The sequence below is a fragment of the Triticum aestivum genome, chromosome 2A (assembly GCF_018294505.1).
Source record: "Triticum aestivum cultivar Chinese Spring chromosome 2A, IWGSC CS RefSeq v2.1, whole genome shotgun sequence".
Classification (NCBI taxonomy): Eukaryota; Viridiplantae; Streptophyta; class Magnoliopsida; order Poales; family Poaceae; genus Triticum; species Triticum aestivum.
The window spans coordinates 92552121-92566185 of NC_057797.1; the positions used below are offsets into that span (position 1 = coordinate 92552121).

Sequence of the window (14065 nt, forward strand, 5' to 3'; positions counted from 1 at the left end):
CAAACAATCCCCATTACTTGGCCCTTTGCGGTCTGGGGGCTCGATATGGTCGGACCCCTCAAAGGGGGAACCCATAAGAGAAAATAGTTACTGGTCATGGTGGATAAATTCACCAAATGGATAGAAGCCAAACCTGTCAAGACGGCTGAATCAGGACCGGTGATAGACTTCATATCCGGGGTTGTACACCATTATGGCATCCCCCACAGCATCATCACTGACAACGGCAAGAACTTTACAGCTGACGAGGTGAATCTTTGGTGCAGCAACATGGGCATCAAGCTCGATTATGCTTCTGTCTATCATCCGCAAACTAACGGTCAAGTCGAACGAGCGAATGGTCTTATCATGAGCGGCATTAAACCCAGATTAGTCCGGTCTTTAAAGGAATCAGACACTCATTGGGTAGAGGAGCTCGACTCCGTACTATGGGGGCTGCGGGCCACGCCGAATTGCACTATCCGATACACACCGTTTTTATGGTGTACGGCGCTGAGGCAGTGCTGCCTTGTGACATAATTCATGACTCACCTCGAGTGCGCATGTACGAAGAAAGAGAGGCCGAGCTCGATCGGCAGGACAGTTTGGATGCCCTGGAGGAGGAGCGCGACGTGGCAAAAGCTCGTTCCGCATTCTATCAGCAACAGGCTCGAAGGTATCAAAGCAGAGAAGTGCGGGCCAAAACCTATAACGTTGGCGAACTAGTTCTACGCCTGCCGGAGAAGAAAAAGAACAAGCTCAAGCCCAAATGGGAAGGTCCCTTCATTATCGACCAGGTTCTGACTGGTGGAGCGTACCATCTGCGGGATGCATTGAATAATCGACTCGAGCCAAACCCATGGAACGCAGCCAGACTCCGAAGATTCTACGCCTAGCGCCGGACTCTATGTTCGTCTCCTTACCTCCATGAATTTTTTGCACACCTGTTTTTTCTCTCTTTCTTTCCCTCTTTTCTCTTCAAGGCCCTAAGGGGCTACATTTGTGTCTTGGTTACACAATCTTGACGCGCTAACCGCGCTCAATATACCTGGGGGCTTCCTATACAGAAGCTTAATCTAATTACCTTTCCGGGCTTTATGCCCCGCACATGTGTTATTCTTCCGCATGTACCTTTTTCGCCATTATATGCATCAATATGACTTAAGTTTTGGCCAAGCTGGGTTGCCTGGCTCTTGTATTTATGCCCTACGTTCCCGTTAATTCGGCTAGGGCATAAGGGGAGCACCTCTGCGATTGTTACTGCCGGGTCAGCAGGATGTGTACCTCAGACTGGGTGAAGCCGAAAGCTAGCGTTCTTAAGGGAATATTCGGTCGGTGAATAAAAGATGACTTTCATTTAAATTACTACACGCCCCCAGATGTTTTTAACCTGCGTCTCGCAGTTCGGACATGCACATTAGGGCATGCGTACCCAGGGAAAGGAACCCTTAACAGAACTATTCTCCTTGGAAGATGTTTCTTACTATCCATGTAATATAACATAGCTAGTTGGGTACTTGTCTGTTCAAGCACTTATGACCCCTACGCCTGGTTTCCATGCATACCCCGGTTTTTATATAACCGAGTGGGTATTCGGATACACTCCGGACTATCGGGTCCAGAGGTTGAAGCGAAAAGGTCCGCCATGACAAATGATTTACAATCCGGCTAGGGACATTACATATGTCACTTGAAGTACACAGTCACTAAGACTGATTAAATTCTTCTTCTATACCTCCAACAGGCTGTCTAGCCTACAATCCTGTTGGGAATACTTTGCGGCTAATTCTACTTTATCATACACTAAACTGACGGGGATCTCTTTCCCATCGGGCCCCATAGGTCCGACCTCGGCCATGTGGTTTGGGTCAGCCTTGGTATATCGTGTCTTCACCATAGCCCAGGCTTCCCTCGCACCTTGTCGGCAGGCTGATATCTTCCATAATCGGAAGCGCCGCCGCGCTCCCTTGAGCTTCTCTATAAGCTCCCCCATGCCTCCTGGCGGGGACGCGGATGGCCACAAGGCTTGAGCAATACTCTGCAGCACCTGCCGAACTTGTTCGTGCAGTTGTGAGAGCTCTGGTAGAAGATCACCCGAAGACCCGGGCATCTCCTCCACGGGACGACCCGTCAACATACCTGCAGACATAACACTGTTAGCAGGCTTCTCCGCCGAACTCCTTTAAAAAGTTCGTTCAAGCACTTACTAAACATGTCGCGCTGAAGCCGTTTATTCTCCTTCACGGAGTTCGCAAGCTGGGCTCGGACATCCTTTAGTTCCACGCCCAGCCGGATATTGGCATATTGGAGATCATTTTTCTCCTGCCTGACTCGCGTCAGCACGCGCTCGCCAGCATTTCACTGTCGATCATCACGTGCCGTATCCGCCTCCATGGCCTCCGGATTCACTCCGGGGCCACCTGCAACATCTATTGTTAGGTGTGCATACATGCCGCATACTACCTGGTACCGATATTCTTTGCAATAGACAAAAGAGTTACCAGGGGGGCCCTTTTGGACTCCTTCAATGCGACAACAGCGGCTTCCAGCTGGGCCTTGCACTCATCCAGCTCTTAAGACAGTTGGGAATTCTTCTCCGTAAGAACCTGCACAAATAATGATCCTTAAATCAGTTGCATCAACTGTTTCAAGTCTCAGGGGCTACTGATACATATAATCATCAAATTTGCTTACCCATACATCCCTTAAATACTGATCCGTGGCTCTGGCTAGACCATTTTGAGCAGCACGGAGGTACGCCTCTCCGGAATTGAAGGCATCAAATGCCTCTGGTGAGAAGCAAGCGTCACGGAGTACGGCCTGGTGACGCCTATGATTCATGGCGCTCTCCACTTCTGAATTTGTAGCGGATAGTCTATCCACATCCTCTGTAGGAGGAGCATCCGGCGTCCGCCCCATGTTGGCTTCCGCCTCTATGTCCGGCCCTGGAGCCTGACTAGTGGAGGCGTGATCGGCAGCCTCTCCGGATATACTACGGCGAGCGTTTTTTCTATTAAAGAAGCATGGACGTCATTACATTTTGAGAAAGACGACAACCACGGATCAAGGTTTTGTGTCATACCTCTGCGCCGGCGTCTCCGTCCTGACCGCCTTCCTTTTTGGCCTACCCAGCTTTGGTGCCTCTTTGTTGCGGGTTCGGCACGGCGTCCCGAATGCCTTCCCTGTAAAACACCATATGTGTACGGTAGGTGAAGTGTCTCAAAGGGGATCCTATTTTTGGTGTTGGGATTTTGTTTTTTCTTACGTGCGATGCAGGGAGTAGTCCGGGATAGTCGGCCGTTATGGCCACCATGGCATCATCGCAGCTCAATTGATACAATTGTCTGTCTATCAGCTCCACGAATATGTCCAGATCCTCTTCGAGTCCGGGGCCGAGGGCCCGGTCAGGGTCCTCTGGTTGTGGAGATGGGTTGTTGACCACCCTTACATTGTTTCACAGTTCCTGCCACGAAATGGCAAGGTGAGTACCTACGACGAAGAGTGCGGGAAGAATGGGAGTAAAGAGGTATAACTCACCCAGCTTGGAGGGTTATACATGGAGAATCCATCCCGTGGCTTGATACGGATGAACTCCTCTTCCTCTCCCTTGAACAACTCAGACAGAATTTTTGCTAAAGCAGCAGCGGAGTCCGGTCCCTTACGCCCGCAACGGGTAGCATCATCTTCCCCGTTAAAACACCACAGGGGGTGCCCTCGATATTGAAGTGGCTGCACTCCCCGCGTTATGCATATTGACATAACCTCGATTATTGTCAATCCTGATTGAGCCAGCGCTTTAATCTGGTTCATCAGGTAAAGGACTTCTTTGTTGTCTTCCTCCTGGGGGCTCCGTGGGCGCCAGCTTCGGCGTTTCTTCAGAGGAGCATTGTTGAACTCAGGAAGATCCCGCCGAACAGGGTCTGGAAGGGGGACGTCCTCCATATAAAACCACTCCGAAGGCCAGTCTTCGGACGTCTTCTTCGGAGTACCGGACAGGTATCCGGTTTCGGTGATGCACCATATTCGGCTCCGCCCACTTGATAAAGTGATCCCTTCTGTGTGCAGGGCACAAGGCAAAATAACCTTTTCCACAGCTCGAAATGAGCCTCGCAGCCCAGAAATAGCTCGCAAAGGGCAACGTAGCCGGCGATGTGTAATATGGAAGCAGGGGTGAAATTATGCAGTTGGAGACCATAAAACTCCAGGAGCCCGCGGAGGAACGGATGAATTGGAAATTCGAGTCCCCTTAGTAAGTAAGGAACAAGGCACACCCGCTCCCCCTTAGAGGGGCTGGGGAAGCTCTCCGCTTGCTCCCCGCCATTATAGGTGGCGAGCCCGGCTCGGACGGGGACCATATACGCTGGAGGGAGAAATCCCTGAGTCTGCAGCTCTACTAATCGACTGCGTGGGACTGAACACCTCTCCCAATCACCGGGCTTAGGGCTACGGGGGCGGGAGGAGGAGCTGCGGTGGTCGGCCATGTTGGAGTGGATTTTTTCCGAAGCGCGCTCCGATGGATTCTCGCCGTGGGAGGATGGTATGGATTGGATCTAAGAATCCCCATCCCTTTAATGGACAATTTATTTACCTGGCTAGGGGGGCGAATGTAAAAACGCCCTGGCTCCTCGTATTCGTTCGACGCGTGGAAGATAGCCCTTATTGAGCACAGAAGCCAAGAAGTCCAACATTTATGGGGCCGGACACTACTTAACAGACATTCAAGATTTGGAGAAGAACCCGCCTTGCAATGCCGAAGACAATACTGCGCGCCGGACTCAACGTCATTGAAGCCTGGTTCGGGGGCTACTGAGGGAGTCCTGGATTAGGGGGTCTCCGGACAGCCGGACTATATCCTTTGGCCGGACTGTTGGACTATGAAGATACAAGATTGAAGACTTCGTCCGTGTCCGGATGGGACTTTACTTGGTGTGGAAGGCAAGCTAGGCAATACGGATATGTATATCTCCTCCTTTGTAACCGACCTTGTGTAACCCTAGCCCCCTCTGGTGTCTATATAAACCGGAGGGTTTTAGTCCGTAGGACAACATACAATCATACCATAGGCTAGCTTCTAGGGTTTAGCCTCTTTGATCTCGTGGTAGATCAACTCTTGTAATACTCATATCATCAAGAACAATCAAGCAGGACGTAGGGTATTACCTCCATCAAGAGGGCCCGAACCTGGGTAAACATCGTGTCCCCTGCCTCCTGTTACCATCCGCCTTAGATGCACAGTTCGGGACCCCCTACCCGAGATCCGCCGGTTTTGACACCGACAGCGCGCCTCCTAGACAACTCCTCGTGGCTCGGGGATGAGTTTGGCTGTGAGAATGATGATGGTGGTTGCGGACGATGGCCCAGGAAGCTTCGAACGGATGAACGCGAGCAAGAGGAGGAAGGAAAAGGGAATAGGGTTCGTCCACTCGGTCAGGCTCCGTCTTATTAGATTGGGGGTGCCGGCGGATGGCCGACACGCGGCTGATCCGCGGCGTGGACGCGCGACCAGCCTCCACTGTGCCTCTTGTGAACAGAAGAAGAAGGTGTCCGGGTGGGCTGGGCAGTTTGGCTGGGCCGCTTGGCCATCTAGGCCAAGGCCCAGCAGGGAGGGGGGGCTCTTTTTATTGTTTTGTTTTTGTTTTGTTTATTTACCTTTTGTTCTTGTTTTATTTTAGTTTTATAAAACTTAAACCTAGTCCCTAAATTAATGTTTTAGTTTACACTACCGCCACAAAGTGTTTGGTAGACATTCAAAATAGTCTACATCTTGACAATTCTTAAAAGGGAATTTAATTAATTGTTCTTTCGTTGTGTTATTTATTTTAGAACTTTAAACACTTTGAAAAATGCTGGCTTCTCCACCAATATTAACTATGAATTATTTTCCACATTTCGAACACTTTTGTTTTAATGTTCGAAATCTTTTATTGTTTGCCTGATTTTGAATTTGAATCAGAATTGGTTTTGAACTAACGCGAGATTAGCAACAATAATCGAGGTGACGTGACATTATTAACAAAGGTTTACTGTAGCTTAATTATCCGGGCGTTGCAATTCTCCTCCACTACAAGAAATCTCGTCCCGAGATTTAAGGGTAGAGTAACGAGGAAAGACTTGGGAAGGACGGAGCTCAACACAAGATAGGTAACTGGGGGCTATCTTAGTGAACGTGGCATAGAGGCATCTCTCGAGTTGAAATTTAAGAAAGACGTCAAGAGCAAGGTAAGGAGGTATCATGGGAAGTTTTGAGCGGGCAAGCAATCATTTGTTGCCTGAAACGGAGTGTGAAAAGGGGTTCAGAGCAACGAGAATAAGTATTGTGTCTGATACCAGTATAGGTCACTAGGAAGGTGGCTCGTGAATTACATACGAGGTCACGCGCGAGAAATAACTATGGAAAACAGGGGGTGTACGGGAGAGTCAGGTTTCGATCCTATGGAACTGTGGGTTATGGGCCCACCATGTGGGTTAAAAGTAGAAAGGGCGATGATATTTTGCACAGTCATGATAACAAGGCATGTCAGAGGATAGCCTATCAATTATGTCAGCAACATCGGTACCAAGGGCGAGGGATGAAGAGAACCATCTTCCTGCTCGTTGAACGAGGCAGACCAATAGGTAAAGTTCTCATCCATCAGTGGTTACCGGAATGTTATCAACAATATTAATAGGGTCTTACTGACAGAGTGGCACAACGAGGTGCTTACCTAAGCAGGGAATTCTCACTACTCGGTTAAGTCAGATTACAAGAAAGGTTAAACAAAACAATGGAAAGGAAATACGATTATCAGATCAAATAGAACAATAGAAAGAGTTTAAACACATATTTCAGGGGTATACCCTTCCTAAGGACAAGAAGAGCATGATAACCATGACAGGATATTAAGTAGAAAACCCGTTAGGTGAGGGGAGAGAAATTTCATGACATTACCCATACAACAGTGTTAGGATAAATGATAGAGAAAATTTAGCATTGTGCTTCAGATGTTCTTATTGAAAAATCAGAGTACCACCGACATGCTTCGAGATAGCATTGACATGGTCTTCAAACAAAGGTCAGACTTAGGATACTCAATGGATTCATCAGGAACAACTTATAGAATAAGTTTTACAATTTCCTCATGGAAGAATGGATAGCCTTGCTAAAAGGGAAAATTATATCAATAGGTCCTCGAGTCAGGTGTGCTAGGCATGACATCACCTTACCGAGTCATATAAAGACCAATGTTATAACTCTTGGAAATATGTTCCAACCATCATATCTAACCGAGGTTCAAATCCGATTGATGTTAGGATACCACCGACTTAGGATGCCTGATAAGAAAAGGTGCAACACAAATTAACGAGATGACAATGTAAGATTCTCGGGAAATGAACCATGGAAGCGAGTACCAAAACAAGAGTGCATCATTAAGCCAAGGAGAGGAGGAGGAGGTGGCTGATGGACTCAGCAACAATTCATTGAGATTTCCAAAAAGATGGATTTCCACAATTATGTGAACAAGAGGATAACATTTGTCAGATCAAATGGTATAATGATGTATGCTCGAGGAAAACATACACAATTAAACATTGGTTGAAAGGCGCGCCCGAAATATGAGCTTAAGTAGCATGATCAAGGTTGGAATGGTGATTCAATAACCAATAGTCTAAGAATGAACTATTGACCATTAACTTCAAAGCAATAGGGTTACTAGAGGGGCAGATTCCAAATAGTACCGTTCACTTGTTGGTATCCTGGTTAGAATCAACACAGGGACCAAGAAAGAATGGTGAAGGTGAGAAGTATCACCATACCAAAAATTCTTAAGAGGTGCAGAAATCCTCACAATATCCTCGTTATAGTAGACAGTAATACTTCAAGGTAGAACATAATATAAACTAGATAGCAAGGAAACCAAGGTATAACTCAAAACACGAACAAGTTTGTGTTGGAGGGAAAGCAATAAGGTGGTCGATGATAACATAAATCATCGAGGGCAAGGATGGTATTTCTCATCATGAATTCAATTGATATCCTGGAAGAGCTCAGAATGCTGATGATGATCACGACATATTTGTCGAGAGATTTCATGAAGATGTAATTGATCGACGATGACATCAAGTCAAAGGAATGATGAAGAGAAAGGTTATTTGAACCATGGGTACGACACAAACTCGAAATCAAGCTTGTTTTCTAAGGTGAAAGGGTATGACGAGGAAGATCGACGTAAGCTTAACTTGTCGTCGAAAGTTGTGCTCCGAGAATAAGGACTAGGTAGCACAGTTAAAATTAGACGATAATGATATAGTCAATCAGGCTAGGAATGAGTTGAAGGATTATTAAACTTGTAAGCAATGAAGATTACTAAGAGTTGTTTAATCAGAGTGTGGAATCGATTCACTTATTGATGTTCTCGAGTGACTATAAACTCGGAACCCCGGGGGGTTGGAATCGGTGATAATAATAGTTGATGAAGAACTCATAAGAAGTTATGTAGTTCCATGATATTCTCGAGATACCAGAGGGTATACTCAAAGGTATAGTAGAATAGAGGTTGGATAGGTGTATTGACCAACCGGAAACAAGTACTTCAACTCGTCCGAGAAATGGGATCAAAGAAGAACAATATGGTCGGAACCACGATTGCAAAGGATCAATTGACAGATACCAAATGAGAATATATCAAGGGAATATTTATTATTACATGAAACTTCCATGATAGGATATACATCGTGTCCATGGACATGAACACAAAGTTCAAGGTCGACTCCCACTTCTTCAATGTATAACCTTCCATTCACCTCTCGCTTTTTTGAAAATGACAATAGTTGTTAAAAGTTTTACCAGGTGCAATACTAGATAAGTATGACCCGTGAAATCTTTCGGGTTCACATAGATTAAGGAAGGCATAGGTTCAACCCATCGGGGCATCGTAGAAACATATACCACAAACTTCAATAGTAAATAATACAAACTCGATAGTAGATCATGCTTGAGAAAGCAGAGGATACAATTTAACAAAGGCATTATGTATATGAGGAAAGGCTCACAAGCTTATTGAATATGAAGGACGTTGTCGGATAAAATCCGACAAAAGGGTCTGGTGGTCCACAAGGGATCTGATGTGAGCATCGGTACTCAACCAGAGGAAGAAAGAATGCAAGGAGATCAGGTTATAGAAACAACTGACTAACTCAAAGCTCAAATGCAAAGGAATTATGAATTCCAAGGAAAGCGGTCAGAAGTAATGCTCTGATTAGGAATGGATAAGTTGAATAGCCTTAGGGGTACAATCGATGGCAATTTGATTGTTCGATATCCAGCTCATGTTTAAAATGACGTCTGAGTCGGAAGGATGAATTCTAGCATCTGGTTGAGGAACGCGAGCATTCGCACTTATTGAATCAATGGGCTCAAAATGATAGTGGCAAAGGATGCCAATAAGATTACTATACTTATGGGATTAACCATAATGCAAGCAAGCAAGAATTTTAAGAGCAATAAGCTGCTGAGGATTTTTGAAAGATCAAATGGGATTTCGAAGACCTTTGTGAAACACATGAACAACTGGGAATGAGCGGACACTTAGTAAGTGTGAGGAATTATCCGTAGGGGTATTAATGTAGAAAAGAGCTGCAAGCAGTAGACACAAAGGATTCTCGAAATATCAAAGAATTTTTTAGGGTATCAAGTAATAAAAGGGCAACTGGGTACGAAGGTATGAGCGACAAGTGTAAGTAGTTATCCTTAAGGATTTATCGATGGTCGAGAATAGCAAAAGCGGTGGTCACAAAGTCTCGAGAGAACATCGGAGAGTAACTTCGGAATCTTCTGATGAATCAAGCCATCATCTAGAATGCAAGGGCTCTCCGAGAGGAAGTAGTTACGAGAACCTAGAGTCAGAGTTAGTAAATTCATTATAACCCGAATAGAAGAGAGATCAGAGTCCCATAGTATAGGTCGAGGAATAAAAGATCCTAATACCACCCAATGGCGACGTGGGCCCGTAGGACACACAGCCATGTTAGTAAAAGTTTTTCAGTGACTAGACTCGACTTCGGCCAAGGAGTGTGGAAGGTGGATTCCTACAGGCAGTCGGCTCTGATACTAACTTGTGACACCCCCGATTTGACCGTACACTAATCATACACGCAAATGTGTACGATCAAGGTCAAGGACTCACGGGAAGATATCACAACACAACTCTAGACATAAATTAAAATAATACAAGCTTTATATTGCAAGCCAGGGGCCTCGAGAGCTCGAATACATAAGCTCAAAAACACAAGAGTCAACGGAAGCAACAATATCTGGGTACAAACATAAGTTAAACAAGTATGCCTTGAGAAGGCTAGCACAAAAGTAGCAACGATCGAAAAGGCAAGGCCTCCTGTCTGGGACCTCCTAAACTACTACTGGTCGTCGTCAGCGGCCTGCACGTAGTAGTAGGCACCTCCAGAGTAGTAGGAGTCGTCGTCGACAGTGGCATCTGGCTCCTGGACTCCATCATCTGGTCGCAACAATCGGGTATAGAAAGGGGAAAAAGGGGGAGCAAAGCAACCATGAGTACTCATCCAAAGTACTCGCAAGCAAGGAGCTACACTACATATGCATTGGTGTCAATGAAAGGGGTAGTATATGTGGACTGAACTGCAGAATGCCAGAATAAGAGGGGCGTAGCTAGTCCTATCAAAGACTACGCTTCTGGCAGCCTCCATCCATGCCCCTTATGTGACCAGGAGGATGGAACCATCAATCACGTGCTACTCACGTGTGTGGTTGCGAGATCGGTATGGGCGGTGGTATCCGAGGCTTTGGGCAAGCTGGAATGGTCGTTGATGGCACATGATTCACTTGCCCTATGGCTAAGGGACAAGCAGGGGATGGACAACAACAATCGGAAGGATCTCCATACTATCTTCCTACTAGTACTTTGGGAGATGTGGAAGCATATGAATGCGATTGTCTTTGATGGGGCATCGCCTTCAATTGCTAGACTTATCGGTAGGGTTAGGTCGGAGGGAAGGTTATGGTTGCTAGCCGGCAAGTTCAAAGGGAATGTAGACCCCTTCTTCCTTCGGCTAGAGTGGTGGGCGAGTAATGAGTAGTCCATTGTAATGCAACCCTTGTAATCTTGGTGGAGGCATGCTTTTGCCTTTCTTCTTTAATATATAATATGCACACTCGTGCATATTCGAGAAAAAAATCGCCTTGAGCATCGTTTTCGTTAGAACAAAGCCCTTTGACCGCATCCGAGACAATTTTGGGATAATTTTTCCTTTGTTGCAGTTACATGTGGGCTTGTGGACTAAAAAACTTACTTCTTTTCTTGTGTGTGGCCATGTCGCTGACAGGCAAAACCTACTCGAAAAAAGGATAAATATATTTTCTTTGGTATGTACAAAATGAACATATGCCCCATGAACTAATACCCTATAGGGGTTTGGCAAGCGGGTTTGCCAGTGGCAGTTGATGCGGCGCTTGTTTTGACAAGTGTATCGTCAATCTAGCATTTAACATTATTTTAATGTCCTTTGACAAATCAATATCATGATTTCATTTATTTTTTCTACTGCCAGGGAGGTTTCATACATGTTCCTAATCATCTACTAGGAAATTTTGCAAGCATTTTCTACATAGAACTCTAAATCAAGCTGTCTAGAAATTACTGAACTATAAATCAAGCTGTCTAGAAACTACTGCAAGATATTTTCTACATATAACTCTAAATCAGGTAGTTCAACGCATACAAGGATGTGGAAAGAAATTCATGGGAACCAAAACAATTGTTCAACATAAAAACAAATTCATATGGACAAACATAAAACATCACCATGTTTAAGAGATGACATTTTTTGTATTTTTAAGTTACAAAAAGTTTGCTAGTAGTTACTACACATATGAGCACAGAACCTTCAAAATTAATTTTTGCAATTTCAATTTGGTGGGGCCGCTTCAAAGAAGAGGCGCCCTATAAAAATTAAGTTATGCTTCTTATTGTGGCGTGCACACGGTATTCTTTAGTAAAAGGCAAAAGAATAGTTCGCTTTGTGCCCACCGCGCAGCTGCGTGCTCCACTCCATCGCACTAAGCTCTCTTATAGAGTTAAATGCACTGGAGGTCCTAAAAGTTTCATCGTTGTGCCACTTTAGTCCTATTTCTTTGAAAATGCATCTTTAGGTCCCAATTCTTTCATAAGTGGTTCACCCGAGGTCCTTTTCTTCACTAGCGCTCGCTGACCTGCCCTCGTGGCACTTTGACCCACGCCACGTCGACACAGGGGCTACGGAGGCTGCTCTTTTTTTTACAGAAAACCCCCTAGAAACACTCTTCTTCACATTCCCCGGTCCCTTGCTCTATTTCTTCCCCAAATCCCTCTCTGTCTCTCCTGTGCCCTAACCCTAGCCATGGCCGGCACTTCAAGCTCCTTGGCAGGGAAGCAGTTGAAGAAGAGGAGCATGGTAGCGTCGTCATCAGCGTCGCCGCCGCTGCCGGTGTAAGCTCCAATTTCGTTTGGTATGTTGTCGCTCGTGGCTTGTCCTTGCTGCCATGTTCGTGACACCATTGTGTTTCGTTCGAAATCTATTGCCAACCCTGGATGGGTGTTCTACAAGTGCCCCAACCATCGTGTAAGAACCAAGAGTTTGATGTTTTGAAGCCTTTATCTTTGACTCTATCCCATTTCTCTTTTTCTGAATGTGTCAAATTCGTCCAGGTTGGAATGAATCCATGCCAGCACTACTACTAGGAAGATGGCCCAGATAACTATTTTGATTTTCTGGTTAAGAATGGTCACATACCTACTGCAAGAACAGGAAGATCTGGAGGTATCTGTGGTCATTCATTGGGCGACATAGAAAGTGAAGAGGCAGAGGAGGAAGAAGACAGAGGTGTTGAAGTCCAGAAGATTTGCAATTGTGTGATGATTGATGTTGTGAAGAAGCTGGATGAGCTGGTCTGCTTAGTTAGGATGTTCTTGTTTTGTATTGTCACTTTGTTGGCTGTGATGGTTTATGTAGTGGCTCTGAAATGAATGAAGTACATGTAAGCACTATTGGGATGAACTATTTGAATGAAGTGTTTAATCTGAATTGAAAAGCAAGATTGAGATTTTGGAAGCATTTTGATCTAAATGAAGTGTTTGATTTGAATGAAAGTTAGCTTATTTTTACTCTTTTTTGTCTCGTGGACGGTCGCGGCGATCGTCCACATTGATGAATAGCTTCATTTTGGTCAACGTGGACGGTCGCGGCGATCGTCCCCAATGATGGTTAGCTTATTTTTGGTTTCACGGACGATCGACGTGATCGTCCGCATTCTTGAATAACTTATTTTTGGTTAATGCGGACGGTCGCGGCGATCGTCCACAATGATGGTTAGCTCATTTTTGGTCTTGTGGATAGTCGAGGCGATCATCCGCATTGCTGATTAGCTTTTGAAACATTCACAAGAATGCATTGACATGTAGAACAACAAAGCTCACATAATAGTTCATTTCCAACATTGCATAGTTCATAGAATAGTTCACTTGGCCATACTAGTACTAGGCAAGCACATAAACATGCCCTGCTTGTCTAGTTCAAAAGACATTGTTGATGGTTTGGATGAAACCTACATCATGAGAACACTAGGTTTAATTTCAAACCAATCAGTGCTAGCCCAAAAGAAGCTTTTTTGTTTTCAAGCTCAAACTACAGCATCAGAACACTTTTCTTCTTCTATACTTCAGGAACTATGTTCTCCTTGGTCTTCACTACCCTTTTCTTCCTCTGCCTTTTTAAACCAAGAGTTGTTGTAGTAGGTCTTGGCTTTGGAATAGCATCTCTACAGTTTTCAATGAATGCACTTTCTGGTAGAGGGCCTTGAGCAGTGGTTTGAGACTGCTGAGTTGATATGGCCTGAAAGAACAACAAATATTTTGAGTTTGAAACGGTTTGACATCAACATAGTTAACTTGAGTATTACAACATACTTGTTCCTGTAGTATCTCCAACACTGAAACATTCTGCTCATACACATGTGTTGTGGTAGATGCAGCCACACTAGTGCTAGCAGTTTCCTTGCAAGATACAAATAGAGACCAGCCACACTAGAGCCAGCAAAATA

At 45.2% G+C, this 14065-nt stretch overlaps 1 non-coding gene across 1 annotated transcript; it reads right to left on the reverse strand.

Annotated features, from left to right (window-relative positions):
* Window positions 1–11907: 11907 nt before the first annotated feature.
* On the reverse strand, window positions 11908–12026 carry LOC123038371 (U5 spliceosomal RNA). Its single transcript, XR_006417825.1, has one exon. It is a non-coding gene; the product is annotated as a U5 spliceosomal RNA (small nuclear RNA).
* Window positions 12027–14065: the final 2039 nt, after the last annotated feature.